The sequence below is a fragment of the Callospermophilus lateralis genome, chromosome 14, assembly GCF_048772815.1.
Source record: "Callospermophilus lateralis isolate mCalLat2 chromosome 14, mCalLat2.hap1, whole genome shotgun sequence".
NCBI lineage: Eukaryota > Metazoa > Chordata > Mammalia > Rodentia > Sciuridae > Callospermophilus > Callospermophilus lateralis.
In genome coordinates, this window is record NC_135318.1 from 8,977,951 (window position 1) to 9,004,265 (window position 26,315).

Sequence of the window (26,315 nt, forward strand, 5' to 3'; positions counted from 1 at the left end):
CATATTGGAATGATGATAATGGTCATCATGATGACAGGAAGCTTAGGTAGTGGTGAGGAGGGCACAAGAGGCCTTGGGGAAAGCGAACGGAAGGCTAAGAGGGTCGATTGATCATCAATTACCAGCTAAGTCTGAAAGCCAGAGCACTTCCTGACATCTTCTTAAAAAGGCAGAAGATAAAGCTCAGAAATAATCATTAAAGGAGAATCATCAAAGTCAAAACTTTGCAGAGAATATTGAATCCTCAGCTTAGACATATCTGTTACGCCATTTTCAATGAAACAAAGAAAGATTAGTCCCTTGTATTCTGTGGGGGTCATATTGGGTTACCGCACTACAGATCTGGAAATCCCAGATTCTCCTTAACTCTCCAAAGCTCTAGAAGAGACTGACTTTCCCTATTACAGATCACTGGTACCCTCTTGTTTGAAAATGATGCAGAAGCTGTTTCTCACAAAACAATACATATTGAGCTTAGAATTTGGTCCCTCTTCCCCTCCTGGCCTGTCATCCCCTCCCCTCCTGCTGCCATGCTGCTGGAATGTCTCCCAAAGCTTAGAGAAGCCAGGCGAAAACTAAGTAATGCTGAAATGGAAGAATCTGCAAAGCTTATTGTGGAAAAAGAGATCAAATGTCTTCCACCAATTGAGAATTAGCTGCTGTGAAATTGCCCTCCCTGGAAAAGCCCATGACACTGAATAAAGACAACAAACAACTATGATCCCAGAGAGGAAAGAAACAGGAGATGACCCTGTGATTGCACAAACTTACAACCTGGAGAGAGATTCCAGGCTGCAGCATTAAAGGAAAATCTAGATAGATCCCAACTTTCCTTCTGAGTTAGGGAGACATGCTCTCAAATAGGGAAGGCCAAGGGAGCAAGATTTGTAGGGCAGAGCACTGAAGGGAAGGAAGCGACTTGGGGCTAGAGCTCCAGGTATCTGCAAGATGAGACTAAAGTCTTTGGTTCCAAGCCTGTGGGCCCTCAGGAAGTAACCCCAATAAAGAGTGGACCAAATACCTTCAAAACACACAGGCAGAGCTGGCAAGTAGAAGTGTATCCATGAACAGTCAGACCATCCGCTGGTATAATATTTGAATGGGGACTATAACAATTTGAAGGTGTAAATTATACACCTACAACAGCCCAACGCACTCACTGTGAAGATTTGCCTTCCCACATTTTTACTGTTTTCTCCTTACCCCACAATCCTAATTGCTAGAACACCTCAGAGATTTATGCAGACATAAAAAAAATAAGGTACGCGTTAAGGTCGTTCTTCTATGTTTATGCTTGAAAGGAAATGGTACAGTGAATTGCTTTCTCAGCAAAAGTTTCATCTTTTGGCAGGACCATAATTTTTCACTGCATTTAAATTTCTTAACAATAGTTAATCTGCTGAAGTATCCCCTTAGCAAGAAATTGAAAGCTGGTTCTCTTTCAAAAGTGTGTTTTTCTCAAATGTATCTATTATGTTTTTCAGTTGATAATTAACCAACTTAAATAGCTTTGCTATCTATCTATCTATCTATCTATCTATAAACTTAGCTTTTTAACATCTTATTGGAATGTATTCAAAATTTATCTATCCTCTTTGATAGATTTCATCAGAAATTTCATTGATAAATAATCATAAATCATATAAATAACTATGAATCATAAAGACTTGACTACCTATTTCTGAATTCTAGATGAAGCCTTATGTTAATGTTTTATCATATTGAAATTATTCCAAATGATCATTTTAATGAAAAAATACCAAAAAATCTCAAAGTCATTTTTATGTTTTTTCTCCTGGTGCAAAGGTGGCACTTATTCATTGTGGTACAGGATTTAAGAACATTAAGATGGGAATCATATTTCCTGTTATAGTCCTTCCTTTGCCATTTCTACTTGTCTTTCTCAATGACTGTGTGCCTCATAGTACTCATCTACATGAATAAGTTTTAAAAATGCCATCTAATCTAAATAGTTGTTTGAGAATCACATTATGCAATGCATGCAAATGGCTTAGAACTTGCATGTATATTTTATTTATTTATTTTTAACTTTTGATAGTACCAGGGATCAAACAGGAGCATTCTATGTTGCAGGCATATTTTAAAACATTCAACGAACATTATATTTATTATTCTGATGCATGTATGTGTATTATATATAGATGTATACATACATATATCAAACATACATATATATATATATATAATAAAATGTGTTTTTACAAATTATAAAGATGAAAGAAGAAATAAATCTGTATTCCTGAATGTGATAACAACTGCTGAAATTTTGTTCTTTATCATTATTTGTCTGGTGAAAATTTAAACCATTCTATTTAAGTATTAATAGTATTTCCAGGTGAATACTCTTCTAATGTGAAAACATGAACTTACATTGTAATTTCTTTCAAAATTAACAAAAGTAGAATTTATGAGCATGGCTATTTAAAGAGATTTGGATGTTTTAAAATACATTCAAAAAAATTACAGTGTAATTCTTACAGTGTATCTGATTATTTTAACTCTTTGCCACTTCTGTTTATATTTTAAGTAAATTAAATCCCATGTTTGATTCCTATTTATTGAAAAACCCATTAAAGTTGGAATAAAGATAGCAATCTTGATTAAAATATTATTTAGATATTACATTTTCTGATCTTGGAAAATACACATTGTTTTATAAATATTATCCCTGTTCTTAGTTTATAAGCACTGAAATATTTGGGGATTAAAGGCTTTGATGTATTCAATTTACTCTAAATAATTAATAAAACGTACTTAATTGATAGATAAAAGATTAGGTAGATGAACAAAAAATAAATCAATAGCAAATAGTAAAGCAAAAAAACATGCAAATTTGCTAAATTGGGATTCTGGATACAGGGTTTGTGTGTTTCTTGTAAAATTCTTATTCTGGTAAACTTTGCGAATTTCAGACGATTTCCAAACAATCAGATAAAAGGAATCATTGTTTATAAATTTCAGAGAAGCAACTAATAAAAACAATAACCAACAGGGATTTTATTAGAAAAAAGTTGTGCAATAATTTTAAAAATAAGGAAGTGAAAAAGAAAGTCAAAGCCATAAACAATGAAATATATTGTTTATTGTATCAGTAGGCAGGTTACAGACTTAGCAACATTGTGCAGTTAATTCTTCAGTTATATACTAAGTTGCAATGTGAAATACTTGGAGCTTTGAGTAGCTCTCAAGAAAGTCCACTGTATAAAGTTACCCTTGGGTGGGCAAGTTTAGGCTTTGTGAAACATTGAGTTTGTCTAACAAGAAAGTTCCTTTATTTCCAGGAGCTGTGTGTCAGAGATCAAGGTGGAGGCTGAAAAAACTAGCACAGAGCCTCCTGAAGCAGGGCATTGCCACAGCAGCTAGACATTGCGCATGCTTTGGTTACATTACTAGATTCTAGGAGAAATTGCAGAGCATTCTAAGGGTGGGAAACAGGATGCCTATTACCCAACCTTCCACCCCAAGGGGGTTTGCTCACTTGCTCACTAGAGGAATGTTTCCCTGTGTATTTCCATGGTCAGAATCCCTACAATGTGAGAAGTTAAAAGGCTTAAAAGGTCACTTCTTAAATACCAAATATTAAGTCCTTGATATATAATGTTAATATAGCAAACTGTATTTTGTGGTGCTGTGGGTCAAACCCAGGGACTTGTGCATGCTTGGCAAGTGCCTTACTGCTGAGTGACATTCCCAGCCCTTAAAACCCATTGTTTCATATAATGACTCTTAGCCTCATAAAAAATAGATACAAATCCTTTTGATGACAATTCAAAAACTCTGTACAATATAATGTTTATCCATTTATTTACAATGTCAAATTATATCTATAAAAAATTTATATTGTGTTGCTTGTGATGTTACTACAATTTTTTTCTAAAGAAAAAAATCCAAACGATATCTACTTGTTGAATTTTGAGTACTAAAAATCAAAGGTCTTTCAACAAAGAAAAGGTAGATTGATATGTAATTGACTCATATTAAATTTTCCTGGGGTGGGGGTGATAACTGTAGATTACATTGAAATTTATACTAACATGTTTATTTTGTATATAAGCCATTGAAATTTATACTAACATGTTTATTTTGTATATTCATTTTAATTTAAATATATATATATATATATATATATATATTCTCTGTATATGTAATTTTATGCATGTAAATTTTAACTTTGTTTGATTTTAATCAAATATAAGTTTAAATTATATATACATACACAATTTGTGTGTGTATGTATATGTATATATATATATAAATTTGTGTTTGTGTATATATATAAATTTGTAAGCATAAAATTCATATATATGTTTTAATTAAAAGTAATGTACAAAATAAACATGTGAGTAAGAAATACAAGTATGAAGAAAAGAATGAAAGAGTGACAGACTGTGGCCAAACCAGTAATAATATAGCACTACAGCAATTCCATTATTAGTTAGGCTTTATTTTATGTTTTTTGTTTTGTTTTGTTTTGTTTTTGTTTTTGTTTCTTCTTTTTTTATGTGACCAAAGATCCTAGAAGAGTAATTAGAGGAGGAGAAGATTGTTTGGGTCACAGTTTCAGAGGTCTTAGCCCATAGTCGGCCAACTCCACAGGCTCTGGGCCTGCAATGAAGCGCAGCATCATGGTGGAAGGCTGTGCGGAGGAAAGCAGCTCTGGACATGGCAGCAGGAAGGAGAGTGAGACAGCTCCACTCACCAGGGTCAAAAGGTAAACCTCAAAGGCAGGAGCCCAGCGACCTACTTGGTCCAGCCACACCCTCCTGGCCTAGAGGCATCTCTTGAGTTAATCCATCAATGATTATTTATCAGTAATTCAATGATTCGGTTTAGGTAATAAACAACACAATCGCTTCACCTCTGAACTTTCTTGCATTGCCTTACAGGAGAGTGTTGGGAGACAGCTCATATCTACACCATAATAGCAAGAAAACAATGTTTTATTCATAGGAAAGTACAGACAGTACTGAAGACTATTTGAAGAGTCCACACAAGGACCAGAATTCATGTGACAATGCAGATACCTAGAAAACAATCAAAGGGTGTTTCATTTGCAGATGACATGTGAATTTCTACCAGCAAATGGTATTGAGCCAAATAATCATTTGGGAAATGGTTTTCTCATCTTCCTATATTACCTACCTAAATTACAAATGGGCTAATATATTAATTTTTAAAGCATAAATCATAATGTACATGTGTGATTTATTAGTTTCATAATCTTGAGGGGGGCACATCTTTAAAAAGATACCATCAAATTCATTTTTGCTAAATATTGTGAGTAAAAATTTGGCTACATAAATATTGATAACTCCTGAAAATTAAAGGCTATCCTAAACAAAAACAATACATAAATAATCAACTATATGAAAAGGTTTGAAATTTATAGCAAAAAATCTAAGTGCTTTAGTATAAAAAATAACACTCTAAAATCGATCATGAAAAATAGAATGAATAAATAAAATTGGTCATTGCAATGTTTTATTTTCTGCTATATTCTTATTCTTGGTGCCTGGTCACTTGGAATCAGCAAACATATGCATATTGAATGATATGCTTTCGTAAATAAAACAGACATGAACAACAATTTCTGACAGGGCGCTGCAAAGTCAAGTTCATCCAATTGTAATAAATGACTAGCATGGACAATAAACATAAGCCTATGTGTCAAGTTTAAAATGATTTTCAATGAATACCTCTTTGGAATGATCTTACCTAAAATAATACATTGTAACACTACTGGGTTTTGGCTCATCATACTTGTCTTTGAATAGCTTTAAGAATTCACGTTGTCCTTAGGGAAATGTTGAATTTGAAGTCTGTGGTAAGTACAGAAGGGAATAAGAAATAAGACTGAAAAGTGAAATTGATTTAAGATTTCTTTACTGGACAAGAGTTGCTGACTCACAGAAAAATTGACAATAGCTCAAATTAGTCTATGAAGGTGTCATTTGGAGAAAGAGCTTTACCAACAGTTGGCACCCAAGACTGAGTCTCCAGGTCGCATGATCAGGGTCATGCTAGCCCCAGACTGAAATGACTCCACGGCTGTCCAGCTGAACCAAACACTATTGAATAGAGCAGAAATATTGTGTTGCAAAAGGAACATGAAAGAAGGTTGACAACATATTTATTAGCACACTTATGTTGATGGACACAAGTTGATAGAATCGCGTAAAAATTGCCACAATTAGGAGGAAAGCAGAAGATAAACCAGGAGCAGAGTTGAATGTCTATAGATCAATCTAGATGTTCTACACAATGGAGTATCAGTCAGCAATAAAAGAGAATAAAATCATGGCATTTGCAAGCAAATTGATTAGAGATTATCATGCTAAGTGAAGTAAGCCAATCCCAAACATCTAAGGCTGAATGTTTTCTCTGATTAGTGGATGCTAATCCATAATGGGGGAGGGGTCGTATGGGATGAGTGGAGAAACTTTGAACAGGGCAAAGGGGACAAGAAAGGTATGGGGGTACAAAAATGGTGAAATGAGATGTATATCATTACCCTAGGTACACATATAATTGCACAAATGGTGTGACCCTACTTTGTGTATAACCAGAGAAGTCTAAGATTGTTCTCCATTTGTGTACAATGAATCGAAGAACAATCCGCTGTCATATATAGCTGATTACAACAAATAAATAATTAAAAAGAAAGAGTAACTACAACATGCTTTATTTTGATATTTGGAAGTAAAACCTGTATTAGTGATGTTATAGAGATAATATCTGCCAAATGCAAATTAAATAGAGTAGTAGAGGGATGAATTCTTGGTGTGTCTCTTTCTACCTTAAAAGAAAGTCAGGACCTGAATTGAGAAGCAATGACACAATCAAAGGATAGTAAGCAACAACAGTCTGAGTCAGCATGAAAGGAGCAGGCTTGGAAGGCTAGGAGGGAACTGTCATCTGCTACTCACAGACTTGCTCCTTCTGAATGCAGGTGATTAAATACCTGTGAGCAAAGAAGCCCAGAAGCAACAGTGTGGCTGGACATCAGTCTGAATATATTCTCATGACACTTAACAGAAATAATGTAAGGAATACATTCTAAAAGTCAAATTTCCTTCAAAAAAAAAAACAAACCAAGAATTAAAAATACTGTTCTTCCTATACGTTCCTATATTTCTGTGCATTTCTTCTAAGATACAGGGTCATTATTTTGCATCACATTTGGAAAATAATTTGTTCATTATTTCTTCAAATAATTTCTGCCATTTTTTTTAGACTCTACTTTCATGCATGTGATATTACTTGATATTGTCCTACAAATATTCAATAGTCCCTTATTTTGATTTTCAGTATTTATTCCTCTTGTGCTTTTTGGTGGTTTTAATAATGTTTTCAAGTTTTTTTTTTTTTTTCTGGGTCTAATCTGAGTTTAATGCAGGATATTTTTTACTTCAGATTTATAGTTTTCATCTTTACAGTTTAGAATCATGTTTTATATTGTTGGTTTATCATTATGCTTAACTTTTTAATATTCTATTTATTTATTTATTTAGTACCAGTGATTGAACCCAGGACCCCTTCATCTTTGAGCCACACCCCTAACCCTGATTTATTTTTTGAGACAGGGTCTCAGTAAGTTGCTGAGGCTGGCTTTGAACTTGTGACCCTCCTGCCTGAATCTCCTGAGCTACTGGGATTATAGGTGTGTGCCACCATGCATGGAATTTTTTCCATATTCTTGATAAAGAGCATATATAATATATTTTGGGGGGATTTTATATCATTATTTCTGCCTTTTCTGTTTCTGTTTTTGTTTGATTGTATTACTCTTAGTTTGAATCAAATCTTCTTATCTCTTTCCACGAGTAGTAGTTTTAATGGGATACAAAACATTTGCGTTTTGGATTTTGCTATATTCTTTAACTATTTCAGGACTTTATTCTGTCAGCTAAATAAGTTATTTTGGATAAATTGGATCATTTTCAGTTTTTCTTTTTAGAATGCCAGTCTTTATTCTGTTCAGATCTTTCCGCAGGATTTTAGAATTTTTATTTCTCAAGCACCTTCTTTTATGGCATTCCATTCCGCAAATTCTATGTCACTCTTTCTCCCTGAAATCCAACCTGTTTCCTTAATTGAGCAAGACTCCTGGGCTCTGAGTTCCCTCCCTGCTTTTCCACAGGAAAATACCTTGAGATGGTAAGCTGGCTAGTATAGCCCAGAGCCTGGGGTTGGGGGTTGAAGGTTGGGTTCTTTGTCTTCTGAATGCAAAGAATGAAATCCACAGAAACAAGGGTGAGGGCAAAGTAACAGCATTGATTACAGAAGTAGAAAGGAAACAGGGCTCCAAAGGGGAGGGGTCCCAGGAGAAGAATACCAGAGAGTGGCTATTGTCTAGGGGTTCACATGGATCTACAGGGGTAAGGGAACTCGTCCCCTATCCAATCCTGGGTAAGATACTCAGTGTTCAGAAACTCTTCATGTGCTCTTTGGTCCAACCACATTACCATGCTCGCCCGACCATCGCTTCGATGGGGGTCTGAGTCCCAGATGGGAGACTCCCCATTATCATTTTTTTTCTGACTACACAGGAGCCATCCTGAGTTTGCCGAGGCATTGCTTGCGTCTGCAGTTTCTCAGCATTGCTGTATGGACACCTGACCTTGAAAGAGTCCAAGGATCCTGTCTGTTCTTTGTAACCATTTCTCCTGCCTCAGTAGTAGCTGTGGGATCAGGTTCATTGCTCTCCTTATCTTAGGGATCATGTTCTCATAGTTAAACCCTTCTTATTGTGCAAAATCTGAAAAAAAAGTTTGGTTTATTGCAGGGTGGCTATTCTTGTCGTCCTTAGCCCTTCAGGGACAAAAGTGGAACTGTTCCTATTTTTAAGTGTTGGAGAGTTCCTGAGCTATGTACTTAGTCTTCTCTTTTCCTTTTTAGTTTCTTTTACACTTTTCTCTAAAAGAGCTTATCCTGCCCACTCACTTTAAGTATTATTTATAGACTGATGACTCCAGTGCATATTTCAAGAGCCCGGACTTGGCTTTCTGCTGCATTCTATTCAACAGCCTTCTTGACATCTCATCTATTAGCCCTCTCAGCATTATTCTGACCAAAACAGAACTATTGATTCTTCAGTCTACAATAAATTGAACCAACATTCACACAGATGTTAAAGCCTTAAACTTGAGAGTCACTCCCGGTTCCTCACTTTTCAATCCTTACATCCAATCCATCAGCCAATGCTGAAGCCTCTGTCCTCCAGTTTTGTGTTCTTTTTTTTATTATTTTTCACCATTTTCTGTGCTATATGGTTAGTCCAAGTCAACAAAATGTATTAGATGGTGCCACCCGCTCCTTAAAAATCTTATCTTAAAAAACAGTTAGGCCCAGCCAATCCTGAGTGATCAATGAACTCTGCTCATTTGTTCCTCCCACTGATACCCTCAAACCCACCAACACTGCCCAGCCCTTGAGCACAGGAGCTTGGTCCTTTCTCAAAGACTGCACAGTCTTCATCTCTTCCAAAATTCTAGATTTGGCGTGGCAACAATTACAGGACAGTTTATATATGGGGCAATAAATACATGGAGTTTCCCTTGCAGAGGTATAGAGAAAGCACACCTTCACTTTTTATAATGTCACCTTCATTTTGGGGGTTTGTACTGCATTTTCGAATGCTCTCTTTTAAGCTTACTTCTCGGTTTATTTATTTATCTTTCTTTTCTTCAACCAGAATAACAATTTCCCAAATGTTGAGAATGGGTTTTTCTATTTTTAAAGCAGAAACTACACTTACTGAATATATAAATATGTAAGCAATTATATCTTATTGTCTATATATACACATATGCATTAAGCACTTTTATATTAAAAATTAGAAAAACAAAGTCTGCCTTTGGTCAGCATGAGTTAAGTCAAAAATTTTCTGTTGATCTACGAAATAATTTTGTCTTTTGTGTAGAACTAAGTCTGAAAATGAAAAGGTCCTATTCCAGTCAGATGCATACAAAGGAGTGAAATGAAAATATTATTCAGGATATTATCATCATTTAAAATGTAGAGAAACTTATTTAAATCCAGAGTATTTATTTTCTTCCTATTATTTTCTGTCAAATAGCATAATGTTAGAGATGAAACAATAAAAACCTTTCTGGGGTGTTTATAAAAGAATGTTAACTTAGGCTACACAGCAATCCTAAACCGTAACCATCCATCCATAGATGAGAGTCCTTTTATCACTTTTTAATATAACTATATAACATACTAACTTGCGTAACTTCCATTTCTTACATTGCTAAGATTAAGCTCGCCATTAGTTTTATTTATATTGTACTATTTTCTTATTCTCATATGCATGCATTTCTCAATACACAGAGCTGTCTTTTGTGTGAATCTCAGGAAGAAAAGGAAATTTTCAATGGAATTCAAAGCCTCCACCCTGGCCTTTGATTTGATACTAATGAGTTTCCTTTATCTTGGAAATACTTAAGGAACAATTGCAAAGGAAGCAGGGAACTCTGTGTGAGTTAATCTAGACAAAGCGGCTTTCAGCCTTTCCAAATAAAATTGTTGATCACCCTGAAGAGAATATGGTCTTACAAAATTTAGAGAATTTTAGTGTTCTTTAATGTACAATTTCAACTCTAGCTACCACATATGTTATAATAGAAGGAACAGGAACTTTTAATCTAGGGGATAGAATTGGAATAAGAAAAAAAGAATTTTCTATCTTTAAAATTTAATCAATTTATATATATTAGATAAAATAATAACACATAATATGTAAAACTATTATATATTTATCCTATGTATATTGCATATTTATGTTGTACATATTCTGTGTAATTTTATAGGTTCATATGTTATATATTTATTATATATGTATATACATGTGTATACATATGTAAAACTATTATTTTTTGTGGTTCAGCAGATTGAACCCAAAGGACTACATCATTTTACACTCCCACTAGCAAATATGATATTCACTCTTTGTATTGGTAGCTTCTTAAAATATTAGCCATTGCAATGAGTATGTGAGAGCATCTTATTGTTTTAATTTGTGTATTTCACAGATGCATAAAAAGATTTTAAGGTGGAGCAATTTGTCATGTGCTTATTGACCATTTTCAAATTTTTCTTTGAGAAGTATTGTTTCAAGACAGTGGCCTTGCTTTTGATGGAGTTATTTTTCCTTTTAACCATTAAGTTGTATTATTTTCATATTTTAAATACAGATATGTGTGTGAGATATTTTCTTCCATTCTGTGACTTGCCTGTTCTTTTTCTGGAGAAAAGGACATTTTAATTATTTGAAGTCCAGATTGTAACTTTATCCCATCCATGGTTAGTATTTACTGTTTTCTTTCTCCTTTCTAAGAAATCTCTGACTACTCTGAGGTCTCAAAGATATACTTTTATAATTCTTCTTGAAATATTGTCATTTCAGTTTTTAAAGAGGAAGAAACATGGATCCATCTCTAAATAATTTCTGTGTTTACTTTCACTTACGCTACTTATTTTTTTTATAAGAATGTAAAATTTTGTCAGCTCTATTTCTTGGAAATACTTTGTTTTCCTTCACATGGCTCTAAAGTCACTGTATCAAATCATTTTGCCATAAAAGCATGGACATATATCTGGGTTTTGTTCTGTTCATTTAATTGTCTATTTATAATATATTGTTTTAATCACTGTAGACTTATTGTAATTCTTGAGAAGAGTCCACTTTCTTTGTCCCTTGCTGTGTCCCTCCACACACAGTCACTCAGAAGGTAGCTACTTGCTGCTTCAAAGGCAGCACAAGAAATTTTTAGCAAGATAAATATTGCAAGCTTATGTAGCATAATCTCATTTATGTCACCTGGTATATTTTGTCTTCTATGCTGTAGTTTATTGGTGTGAAGCTAGACATAGTTGTTGACCATTTCAGAAGTGTGCTTACCAAGAGACTGGATGTGTGGGAATTTCAGTAAAGCACATGATCAAACACAAAGCAAGAGCCAAAATGAAGTTTTAAAAATCTGGGAAATAATCTTAATCTTGTATAAAGTAATAAGGATAGCAATGCATATATAAATGGATTTTTACTAGTTATAAATTGTGTGCAAAAATACTTTGGAAGTCAGAGTGTCAAAATATTATCAGGTTTTGCTTCATAGTGTCTTTTAAAAATATTTCTTTGTTTTGCTGGGCATGGTAGTGCACAGCTATAATCCCAGCTGCTCAGGAGGCTGAGGCCAGAGGATCATGGGTTGAAAGCTAGCCTCAGCAAAAGAGAGGTGCTAAGCAACTCAAGGAGACCCTGTCTCTAAATAAAATTAAAAAATAGGGCTCTGTAGATGTGGCTCAGTGGTTGAGTGCCCCTGAGTTTAATTACCAGTACAAAAAAAAAAAATGTTTCCTTGTTTTGTAAAACTTTTCTCATTTTCCAGCTAGTATAGAATGCCTTAATTGTATAAAATTTATTTGTATAATTTTAAAAAAATGCTAGTATTACAAATAATAATATGCTCAACTTGGCTTTTTTCCCACAATTCTTTCTTTCTGCCTTTTTTAGATGGCAAAGAATTGAGATCCTAAACCTAGGAATCAGCTTTTCATTTGTACTTGTCAAATGTCAAGAAAAGCTGAGCACTTACAAGACACTCAGTGACCCCTGACAGCTCTCTGCCAGAGTAGCAAAATCTTAGCAGGGCTGGGAAAAACCTATCTGGGAAAGACATCTGATTTCCATAGAGATTAAAATCATTGAATACAGCACTGAAACATCTTTATGTGAAAATCTCCACTCAGGCTTGAGACAACTACTGACTCTGTGAGGTGACCCCTGCGGATGCATTTGCAGTATTCTCCCTGTAGTCTTCTCCCTTCAAGCACAAAAGACATACCTGCCTTCATTAGATAGGAGCTCAGGCCCTTGTTTTAAAGAAAGGAAGAGCACATAGAGCTCAGTAATTACTTGTCTCTTAAAATTAAGAAACTTGTAAGATTTGTTAATTCATTTTAACAAACAATTATTCTAAAACACAGTGCTAATCCTGAGTACATGGAAATCATGGAGCTGGTTTCATGATGTTCTTATATATTGATTAATTTGATCTTCAAATAAGCAAATTAGAGGGCTTTTGAAAATATGTTGCTTAGAAATATTAAGTCAGTAACATACATTCTAAAATAGACATTTGAACCTTTGGAATTTAGTGATTAGATATTTTTAATTTCCTCCTTGAAATGTTGGTGAACACACAGTCTTGCACCACGTATGTCATTTCAGTCAGGACAGACCACATGTGTGATGGAGATCCTGCAGGATTCTAATAGAGTTGAAAATGCCCATTGCCTGGACACTTCGTAGCTGTCATCATGTTGTATTGCCGTGCCTTGCTCCTGTGCCGTGGCCGCGCCCGTTCTGAGTATGTCAAGCACATGCAATTATGTATAAGACTTAATACTTGATGATGATAATAAATTCATGTGTTACTTCTTTATGCATTTGCTGGACTATACATCCCATTGTTATTTTAGACTGTATTCATTCCACTTATAAAACATTTACATAAACCAGTATGACACGTTACGCTAGCAGCACCTCAGGCCTCTCATGTTCACCAACCCTATTGATGCTTCAAGTGACCACAGTCAGCGATTGACCTCTGCCACCTAGATTTGTATAAGTATGGCATTTATACAACTAAAACAATGGCTTAATGATGCCTTCTTCAGAATGCATCCTCATTGTTAAGCAGCACAGGGCTGTATACATTTTGTTGCTTATTAGATGGCAAAGTTCAAAAATGTCTGAGTAAGAATGTTAGAACTTGTAAAAGCCTGTTTTTATGCACTCAAACACACCCATGAATACATAACTATGCCTACATAAATAGCAAAATGCACTTCCTGGAGGAAAGTCATACATATAGATTCTCAATATCTATTTAAATTCTAAACTTTGGGTGATCTAAATATGGAATTAAGAAATGTCCAATATTTTAAAGTGCATACTGGCCCCAGATATTCTTTTAACAAGGAATCATCTAGATAAAACATTTGATCTTCTCTGGTAGAACAAATGAATGGGCAGATCATGAATCCCGTGCCTGCCTCTGCCCAGAAGGGCTTCTCCTCTTCTGTGTCTCCCCTGGTCTTGGTCCATTCGGTCTGCTCCAGTACAGAACCAGGACACTGGGGACTTGTTAACAGTAGCAGCTTATTTCTCCAGTTCTGGAGGCTGAGATGCAAAATCAAGGCCCCGTGTCTAGTGATGTCCTCTTCCTGATTCATGGAGGGTGTCTTCTTGCTGTGCCCTCACAGTGGTGCAAGTGCAAATGAGTTCCCTTAGGCCTCCTGTCAAAGTACTAACCCAATTCATGAGGGCTCACCTCCTAATGACCCCACCTACCTGTCCTGTACCTCAGCGGGTAGTACTTCAACCTGAATTTGGGGACATACAAGCATTCAGCCCACACCACCCTCCCTCTCCCTTGGTCTCTCTCTCTTTCTCTCTCCTGAGTGCACAAACACACCCCTGTCATTTCTTCCACATTGTAGTTATTTCTTTTCTTTTACCTTTTTTTCTCACACTAAAGGAATCTCTAGCAGTGTTTCCTCTGTGCTAAGAAATTCTGGGGATAGTGAGAGCAGATAATGAGCATCTGATCCATCCTTCCTGAGGGGAGTGTGGGAACCACCAGGCAAAGCAGACATGTTGAAGTATCTTGAGATGCACCGTCTCTGTGATGTGAAGCCTCAGCCCGAGAACCCACTTTTCACTCAGCTGAAGCATGCTTCCCATTTACCACAGTTCACTGCACTGAATTTGGGACTGAAAGTGTGAAAGGTGAATATTTTGGGGGGTGGAGGACAGTTTTTGCTCATGGAAATATTTTTCATTATGATTGAATGTAAAGAACTGACAATTTTCTCCTCAGAGGTACTCATTACCAAGTGCCATAAAAAAGTGTCAGGAAACTGCAGATAAGAGGAATACTTTCTATCTGACTTCCCATGCAGTACATTAAAGTAAATTCTCAGCAACACAAATTTATATTAACCTGTTTGATAAGGAACATTAGGATGGATGTTCATATTTAGTAAGTGGCCTTTTCCTTGTGATGTGAAATGCATGACATTAAATACTATATGGGAAGAGAGGTAAGATGACTGTTTCCTACTTTTATTTTGCCACTTCTATCTACTGATCTCTGGATATAGTCAACTAAAGCACTTCTGTTGTTTTACTCAAGGTTCTAAGGAAACTAAGTAAATTCATAAATTTAAAAATGCTTCATTTTGACTACACCCAGGAAGTACTTTCTGTTTTGATTGGTCCTGACGTTTTCAGAGATAATATCACAGGTGGAAGATATTGGACATTTTGAAATTCCGAGACACATTTTAGGATGTGCTGTGTCCAGAGAAGACTACAACAAGCCCCCTGAGCTGCGCCCCCTAGTGGACCTGATGGACAACGACTGTTGGAGACCTCCCTCGGCGTGGGTGGCTTGGAATACTATGTAATTGGAGGTAAGATATTAATATTTAATAACCAAATAATACTTGATGAGAATCTGTGCTTTCCTGGGCTATTGTATGCCATATTTAACCACCACGAAGCCCCCACATGATTACTCTACAGATAGTAAATGGATACCCAGGGGAGCTGAAGTTAGAAAGGGTGGAAGTGAGATTCAGACCTAAATTTGTCTGACTCTAAGTCACTAGGCTAGAATTTTCAGATTTACGTCATACCTGCAAGAAGCTCTTCATTTCTTACATAGAATTTTGGTTGATTGAAGCACTAAGTTGTGTTTTTACTTAGCTTCTACACTGTGTGTGTGAGTTAGCTTTTACCTACCACCCATCTACATTTTATCAAAAAACAAAATATGCCAAACATTTATAGACTATTAATAGTATAAATCTTTGGGCAGATTTTTCATCATATCAAATATTACATTAAAATGTCATAGTGAGGTACTACATAGAATGCATTTGGTTTGATGAAATGCAATTATTATCCTGATCATCTACTTGTGGGAAATGTTCTTAAAAAGGCAGCTATGTTTATGGAAAGCTAAACTTAAAAAAAGTTTTCCTAGATATGGTGGCATTCAAATCTGGCATCTGCCTTTATATTAAATAAATGTAGGAGTCAAATTAACAAATGAATTTATATGAACAAATGCATATAATGATATAAAATTCAATAAGTGCTAATGTATAAGTCAGTCACTTGGCCTCTTAGATTATTCTACCTTCAAAGACTGTGTCCTTGCTCAAGTCTATAGGAGCCAGTGTCTGACAGTGATTGGCATTACTTGGGCAGGGTGATGCTGACAAGGTAAGAACACCCCATAGCAGAGTTGGATCTTAGATAGGGCCTTAAAACTTGGATAGGAGTTAAATCAGTAACCATATTTCAGTGTTATTCTACAGAGAAACATAATTGATCTAGAGCATCAAAAAATAATTACTGTCATTTATTGGCCCTGTTAAGTATGTCATCAACTTTCCCTACAATAGAGGAATGGAACTAATTAGAGTATGCTTTTTTCTATCTGTTAGTACAAAAGCTACCTGGAGAGCCCAATACTAAAATATTTAAATGAGAGTAAATCTATGAATAATTTCTCACTGAGACCATGTTATATTATAGATTCTCTCTACATAATTATAAATACTTAATAAGAAGATTATTAAATTAATTAATAATCATCTCTTTAGAATATCAGCTGTCAACATCACATATCAGTGGCTGTTAAAGGTCTTATGGTCCATTTCTGTTATCAAACTCTTCAGGGAACACTATTTCAGTATTCACTGAGAAGGAAAAATTTATGATAAAGTTTCTAATTATTGAACATATGTCCAGGATGGAACCTTAATTCATACATGTTAATTTTCACTGATGGCCATTGCTTGATTTCTCATGATCACTGTGAAGTATGCTCCCTAATTGATTGTCCCAAGTGTCATTTTGAGAATGAAATGAAGTAATCAATGCAAACTTTTATAGAACATAAATAAGTGACTGTGGAGGAATTATGTATATCTATCTATCTATCTCTCTATCTCTCTATCTATATCTATATCTATATCTATCTATATTAACATACATATCTGTTAATACTAATAAGTTAATAAGAAACCATATAGTTGAATTTAAGTAAGGATGCTTGTGCTGTTTTTGTTGTGTAGATATGTGGATAGTAATTATTATCACCACGGCCTTTCATGGCTCAGTCAAGACACATCCTACTGCTGACTTTGTGTACACAGGAGCTGCAGAGTCAGAGTAATCAATGAGCCACAATCACGTGGCCGGAAGGAATGCTGTGGAATCAAAGATGTGGATTCCCTCTTGTACACACTGCATCTCAGTGTGAATTTGGACAAGCATTTTACCTCTGTGAGATTACACACCTAGAACTGTAAAATGTGAAGCATCATAATAACCCCTTCATATGGGGCAGGCAGTTGTGATTATGCCAATGGTTAGTGGCTAATAATGACTCTAGCTATCATTTAAAGTTGATTCTGTCTGATTAAAAATCCCATACCTTTTCCACCACCATGCTTTGTCCTAAATAATGCTTTTAATTTACTCCATAATCCTCAGGTTCATTGGCACTGAGGAAAAATCTAGACCATCCTTTTTTGAAGAGACTCCCAGAATTTGTCTTATAAAAAATTGAGCATTAGCAGTGGTTGCCGTGGCCAGAACAATCCTTGAAGAAGAAGAAAGTCACTTTGTCCTAAATTTCAAATCATCAGAACAATAATTTATTCTTTAAACACATTTAGGTATTGAGGTATCAACGTGCAACATCGATATCCTATGTGTCATGCTCTGAAAAGTGTTGACACTTTTTTTGTCATGCTCTGAAAAGTGAATGCCTAGAAACATTCTATCAGGCATCAACAGTACATGAATTATTTTACAAATATATATCAAGTAGGTGTAGAAAAATCACATCATTCCTTCATTAGCAAGATGTTTGAATATGAAAATGGGAGAGAAATTCTGTTGAAATACTTTACATATATTTGTCAGTATGCCACGTAAGAAAAGTAAAGTCAGTCTATTACAGATAGGAAATTATAAAAAAAAACATATTCAGGTTCTCTTTAAATATTTACATATTTATTTTTAATTGCAGGTATTATTTTGTATTTTGTAATTTCCTTTATTGATATAGCAGGGGTTTTTCCTTTAATACAATCCTTTAAATCAAGCATTTTTTTTTAATTGCTGCATAGTGGGATTGATGTTATAATTTATATTTCCCTACTACTTCTTTAAATTTTTTCTTTTCTCTATTTTTTTTCAATGTAGGGTTTTTTACTACTTTATAATGTAATGAAAATGAAAATGGGAGTTCACAACCCACTTGAATCAAATGTATGAAATATGATATGTCAAGAGCTTTGTAATGTTTTGAACAACCAATAAAAAAAATTAAAAAAAAAGAAAATATTTGAGTATCAAGATTGTTAGGTACTTCCAGGTGCCTTTTTCAGAATAGGCATTAAGGTTAGTCCTGAGAGTTGTATGAATACTCTTGACACTATTACCAAATAGAAAGGTTCTATTTGGACCAGAACTTGACAAGATGATTATTTATTAAATAACAAGCATTTAGGTAATTTGTTTACACATCTTGACAGTTTTTCTTTTAAATAAGTTAATAACATTAAATAGGTATTGTAAGGGCCCAGCGAAACGTCGGAGGAAGAGACCACCAAGAGACTGACTCATGCAATTGCAGAAGGGGATTTATTGAGGATTCAATCCAGCGCACTGGGGCTCCGCGCTCACTCAAGAAGGGAGAGCAGCCCAGAGCCCCGGGCAGGGGTTGAGCAGTGCTTAAGTACACTTTTTGGGGAGGGTGGGGACTTTACACACATCACAGTCTCCTTTAACAAATCACCATACATCCCGGAAAAATCAAACAACAATTCTTAGACTTGATTAGTACATTCATTGGCGGGAACAGATTGGGCAGGGTTGACTGGTCACTCCTAAGCAGGGTACACATTCAAACTGATTGGTTTTGGGGCCTGAATGCCTACGTGCCAGGCTACACAGGGTCCTAGGTTTTTAAACAACCAGAGGGTCAGTGGGAATATTTACTGGGCAGTTCATGTATTGTCCTAACAGCTACAGGAATTTCAGGTTTTGGGGGTAGCAGAGGAACTTAACAATACCTGGTCCTTTACTTTTTAACTCAGGCCTTGCAGCTTAGAAACTTTACAATGCCCGATCTTTTACACTTTAACTTTTACACTTTAACTTCAATTTCTTTTACTCTTACAGTATAATAAAGTCTATATTGTCTTATCTAATTTGCTTTTTAGGTTTCATTTATCAGATGTTTGAAATGTGTACCTGGATACAGACTCAGAAATGTGCTTTGAATGAAATAATATTTTGACCACATGGACTTCAAAACAGTGTTAGCTATGCCTGTCTCATGCTATGAAATGCTTATATGTAATTTGTTTATTTAGACCTGTGGATTTTGGAAGATCATGTCTTAAATCTGTTTCACACCTTTGAGGAAACTTAAATTTTATATCCCTGTCAGGACTCATTAGAATACATAACTCTAAACTTTCTTACAAGGAAAAGATTCTGTAACAGGAAGAAAAGTGCAAAATAACATCTCCATGGTGGTGGTTGGGGGGCGGGCGGACTGTAAAATGTCAAAAAAAAAAAAAAAAAAACATGCCAAATGTAAGATAAATTCATAAGACCTGACTCTTTTTATATTGGCCTAACTGACAGTCTTTTATTTTTTTAGGGAGACTAATGCAATAATATATGCCACAAAGAAGTAAGGATCCCTTGCAACCACCAGGAAATCATTAACAAACTGGAATGAGTAAACATTGATAAATCATAAGGAGAATTCCATTCTGAAGGAGACAGCTTATGCATTTGACTTTAAGGCTAGTGTTTATAAACATTCATTTCATTATGAAAGGTTGTAATTTACTTTCCCCCTAGGAAACAAACTCTGTTTGTTTTGGATTATATTTGCATTTCTTTTTTAATAGTCTCATTCCATTTTTGACATGTAAAAATATTTATGCTGCCAGGAGGTCTGGTATTTTTGTACTTTTGGCTTAGGAAGGGCTATGAAATCATACTTTATTAATGTTCACATCCAGGAATGTAGGAACTCATGCAATGTCCCTGGATCAATGATAGCGATCAGATGGCGAAACTAATTGAACTTTCATGTTGACACTGGTTTTTCTCTAAAATGTACTGATTGTGTGAAGGAGTGGACACTTTTTATTTTTTTCTTGGATTTAGTTTTTATGTAATTCTAAAACTGGAATCATGCAAAATTGACATTTTAATCATAAGCTCACCTTTGTGGAGGTAAACACCCCACACAATGTGGGTTTCTCTTCTGGGATTCTTGTTCCCCATCATCGACTTCTTCTGCCCCAGTTCCAACCTGATCATACTTTCTCTCTTCTATTGCTGTCTGTTGCTTATAAATTCATCATTTCTGATTTCCATCTCCCCTCCCCAAATTCTCCTCCATATCTGTATCATTCAGACATTGTCACAATAAGACTAAAACAAATCACCCCAAAACACAGTGGCTGAAACTACAATCTTTATGTCCACTGATCCCCTGAGGCCCTTCACATCTCTTCCTCCATGAAAACTTTTCTCTTTGGTCATGTCCCTTTGCACATTATGTCAATTATTTGCATGTGCAATGACATTCTAAATGTGAAACTCAGATTAGTTTTACCAAGTTGCCGGAATCCTCTGTAGACACTTCATTCCTCATCTCCTGCACCTCGACACTTACCATCTCTCTCCGAATGCTCTAGTGCAGCCCATGGATACTTTTTCATAGCACACATTTATTCAAAAAATATTTAATTTCATGCCTGCTGGAATAGACATTTGGGACAAATGCTTCTGTTAAGGTTTTTAACAGAGATTTTATTTACTAACTTTCTGTTTCCTGCCATTACACCAAAAACTCCTGGAGATTAATGATTACATCTGTGTCTGCAAAACTCAGTAGTATGCTTGCTATACATTTCCTGACAAGTGATTAAATGAATTAACATGTGAATAAATAAGTTAATCTTCTCTGGAGTATTGAATGACTTTTGTGGTCATGTCCCTTTGAACATTATGTTAATTATTTGCATATGCAATGACATTCTTTTGTATTTGGCACTGTACTGAATCACTTTTTGATCTTTCTTTGAAAAAAAAATGATTTTAAATAATAACCATTACAGAAAAAAAGTAAAGTTAATTAGGAAAATACATACTTTAGGATATAAAATAAAGATTTGCACTTAGCAAAGGTGGTGTGCTAAGTTTGCAGGTCACACTGCTGTATGTTTCAAACCTAAATATGAAACTCAGATTAGTTTTACCAAGTTGCGGAATTCTCTGTAGACACTTCATTCCTCACCTCCTGGAGGTGAGTCTCCTTCCACCCTTGCTCTCTTGCTTTGCAAATGCAAACGTGAAAATAGACATATAAAATCCAGGCACATACATGTATGTTCTGCTAGAGTCAGAGCATGAGGAATGATGAGGGCTTTCTGGAATAGTAAGGTTCAGTTACCCTCTAAAAGCTGGCCACAAACCCCACAAAATAGAATAATTAGTGAGGTGGAACCTTCCAAATGAACTGTGAGACCCTCCTGGGCATAATCTTGCTCTCTCATAGAGAAGCACGGGGCACCTCCAGTCTTGCAATCACTTGGGGAATTGCATTGAACTCTCCTTTTTAATTTCTAAGTATTCAATCCACAAATAAACATGATGGGTATATACAGTGAAATGATTGTCACGATCAAGTTAAATAACATCTAATCACCTGTGCTGTACTGAATGAGGACACTTGAGGGGAACTGGTAGAAGACAAAGCTGACACGTAAGAAATGTTTCTTGTTTTTTAACACCATTCAGATATCCTGGTAAAATTGCCCGGTGAGTAGGAAGAATGAATTTATTCTCCATTTTAAGGCTTCCCTTAGTTTTTGAATGTGTAGTTGTACTTGCACACCCAAGGGAGTGGACTGATAAATGATCAGTGTTGTTTGTCTCTTCTTGATTTGCTTATTCCTTCTGAGGACATTGAGGAAAAGCAAACTTAAACTCAATTTCTGGGATTCCATACTCACAATGCAGATCATTTCCATGATCACAAATGTGTGAAGAATTTTCGCCACCAGCAAGCAGCTAATCCCACATGCTCTGGGTGTCAACTGGGATCCTCTAATGCCGTCCAACCTGACACCATCTACCTGCAGACAGCTTCAGATCCCACAGGCTGCAGGCTCAGTCCTGAAACTGGCTGCACTTCAGATATTGATGATGTATCTGGGGTTCTGGAACTTCACCCTGGCTATGAATCAGGCGCCCATGACTCTGTCCTTGAGCTTGATTAGTTTGTGGGACAGCTCAAAGATCACAGAGAATCACTATACTTATACTGATGATGTACTAAGAAGGATGTTTGAAAAGATGCAAAATATCAGTTGGATCAAGATGACACATAAGGCAAGATCCAGAAACAACCCTGGTACAGGAGCCTCCCTCTCCCTAGAGTTGGTGTGCACCAACCTCCCAGCTCCTGCATGAGTTCTTTTTCACTTTCCCGTAAGCCTCCAGGAGTTCAGCAGTCCAGAAGTCTTGCCCACTTCCTGTGTGAGCTATCACTTTGGGGTTTCCCTTGCATGAAGTGTACTGGCTGAGAAATACCATGAAAAATCACCTGATACAGAAAGTAATTTTCAAAAAGACCTTAGGGGTCCTGCTTTCACACCGGAAGGAGAGAGAGAGAGAAGAGCTAGTGTTTGCTTTATTTATATAAGGGGGATTCAAAGGATTTCAGTGGAATGTTCTTTTGCCAAATAAGGTAGGAGGAGGGCTGTCTAAGCCCAAAGGTTAACGCCCAAGTCTGGAGCTACAGAGCAGCCTCTCTAGCCTAGTGAAGACTGAGGTCACCATGTGCTTTGCATAATCCATTAAGAGGAAGAAGCCACAACATGACTTGCAATGCCAGACCAAAATCTCCTTGGCTCCAAGGCCAAGTACAGACTTTCCTAATAGCTCCGGGGTGGCCCCTCACACGGAAGCTCTCTCATCCCTGCCTTTTTGGATTTTTCATGGAGACTTTATTGTGTATACATGATCCAAGCACAGAAAACCTTGAGGAAATCTGAGGGACGATTAGACTGACAGAGAGAACCCAGCAAGACCTGTCTGCTCGGCGTCCTCCGTGCCTTTCTGTGCAGAATTTCTTCATCTTGGAATGGGGAAGGGCCCTTCTGAAATGGGCACCTTATGATCAGCCACCGCACACGGTAGGTGAGAGAATTTCTCCAAGCCTAGCTCAGAGGCAGAAAGGCAGGGAAAGATTAATGTTTTCAGTTTCTATGAAGCACTTTGGGAAAGAGAAATTCTATTTCTATGACCTACCCTTGGGAGAAAAGCAAGCCAGTGAGAAAAGGGCAGGGAAAAATGAGGGAGATTTTGTTTTTCTGAGGCCTAAGGTGTCCATACATTATAACAGAAGACTGTCTTTCACCTTCATCACTGTGAAGCTGTTCCAAAACTCCTTCAGGAACCAAGGAGAGAAGGCCAAATACTCCAATCTTGTTTCTCTACTCATTTAGGAACTAAAAAGAGCTGTGAAAGTTATCAGTATGAGCCAGAAACTGTGGACAAAACCTCAAGTGCACACACACACACACACACACAAACACACACTGTCATGGTTATGCTGGACTCTATCTATCTATCTATCTATCTATCTATCTATGGTGATGGCTAATCTGGATTGTCAGTGTGATCAGACTGAAAGATGCCAAGGATTAAGAGACTTCTGGGTGTGTGGATGACAGTGTTTCCAAAGATGACCACCATGGGGGTCAGCAAACTGAGAAAAGGTCCCCAACTCAAGTGTGGGCAGCACTGTCCAAAAGTCTGGTAGCCCAGATGGAATGAAAGGCCGAAGGAGGAGGATGGTACGAGCTGACCCAAGCTCTATTCTTCTTGAGCAGGTGTTTCTACTGCTGCTGCCGTGGGCTCAGGACATCAGACACCTGGGCCTTCATTCTCCCAGTGTGAACTCTGAGCAGTGATTTTCAGGGAGGTTTTGGGCTTCAGTCTCAGACTGGGGCCAGATCATTGGTTACTCTTATCTAAGCTTTATCTTCTTTGAGCAGGTTCATTTCTTCCTACTCTCTGCTGTGCAATCACTATAGACCATCCAGCTTCTGAGCATGAAAACCAATTTGATAAATCTCACACACACATATCCAGTTGTTTCTGCTCTTCAGAGAACCCTAATAACCCGTGTGTATGTATGTATATGTGTACAGTGTGCACTAATGATGTGCATATATATATCTATATGTATCATATATTTATGCAATGTGTTTCTGTGAGGCATTATTCTCCAGTCTTAAGAAATAGTGATGAGATATGACATAATTTCTGCCAGCAAGAGCATAGTGGCTGAGAGAGACTTGTTCAACATCACTTTCCTTCACCTGGCAAGTTCTCTATAAAATGCTGCTTCTATCTTCAATGCAGGGCTCTGTGCTTGTTCGTTGACAGGGAGCTCACCTGTTAATGGGTAGTTCACTGAGAAGAGATGTCTGAATCAAGAATGAGTGCAAGGTGGCTAGGTGACACTTGGCTATGTGTGGGATCTGCACTGGAGGTGAGGTGATGGATGAGCCAAAGCGAAGGTGTGAGGGAAAAGCAGCATTTGAAAATCAGAAAGAAATAAGAGCCCAGGTTTTCTTCAGAACAAGTGATCCATCGAGTCTCTAGTTCAGGTGAGGGGAGAATGGTGAGTTGAACCTAAAGTGCTAATGCAGGAACTTACATGATACCAAGACTTGTAGATTTTACCCTAAAGCTGTTGGAAATGAACAACTGTTTTTGGTGAGAAATTATATGTGGAGATTTTTGTGTTCCCTAGCTAGATGCATCTGTGCATGTAAATCAGTTGGCTTACAGACGAGTAAACATTGACAATACGCAGCACAAATCAATCATTCAGATCCTGCTTATCTCCGAGGTTGCAGGCAGAAAAAAAGGCATGTGTCTGATTACCCTTCCCAAGGCCTACCTGTCTTTGCTATCTCTGTTGCTATAAATTTGTATGTTTCAAAATCATTCATGCATGTCAAACATTTCTGCATAGAAATAAGTAAGATCTGGATGTTTATTATTAGAATGATTTGAAAGAGGGTTTAACATCAAATTTATCTGTGCAATGCCTTGGTCACTTTAATTATTATTATTTTTTTTCTCATGAACAGTTGGTGATCACACCTGTGTAAATAGATTTTCAAAACAACACTTTCTGTGTGTGTGAAAAAACAACAACTTACTTGAAGATCATTGTCAAACTGGCCCTGTGGGAGCTTACCATAGGGTTGGTAAGAAGCAGATTGCAGACATTGCACCTTTTCACAAAAATATATAAATCAACCGAAGATTTATTTCTTTTTTCCACGTGTTTGAAATAAGTTCTGCATTCTTCACATGTTACTTTTAAGCGAACGTCCTAGATTCAAAATTCCTAGGAAGCAGCCCTGTTCTAGTTCTCACCCGTTTCCCTGGTCCAATGACCCTTTGTTGCGTGATTTCTTTCCCCCTTTGATAGGCTTCACAGAAGCCTGGTCAGATCAGGTTGCTTCTGAGCTAGTGGCAAGAAGAGATCATGTTGTGGCAGGATGTTGACTTCTGCCACATCGTCTTCATGGAGGGCTGGTGTTACCTTCTAGCAGGAACTAGTGGGCCATTTTGCTGGCCAAGTGGATTTAGAAGGACCTGAGTCATCAAGGTAATCAAGGTTTTCAAGTTCATGCATCCAAGATCTCCTCATATAAAGTCTCTAGCCCACCACTAGGGTCTCGAACAATTGCTGTGACTGTGAATTAACTTTCTGTAGAGCTCTGCTCGTCGGGGAATCAAGGCCTGGACCGCAGCCTCAGCTTTTCCCGCTCTGGGACATCAGCTGTCTCTCTCTCTGTTTATTTACTACTAAGGAGTTCCTCTGAATTTCACACTTTGCCTTCAATTTTTGAATAAATAGCTTTACCTTTTCTTTTTGAATTTCATTTAATGGAACTCACTAATGACCAGCAGCTGTCACTCTCCTTACAATGGATACTTCCCCTTAATTTCTCAAATGCCTGAAATACCACCTATGCCCTGGCCAAGTTCAGCACTGGGGAAAACTTTAACAATTGTAATGCTACCTTGTGTAGGGGATGTCAGCACTACTCCAATCCGCAAGTAAGGAATCCTCATT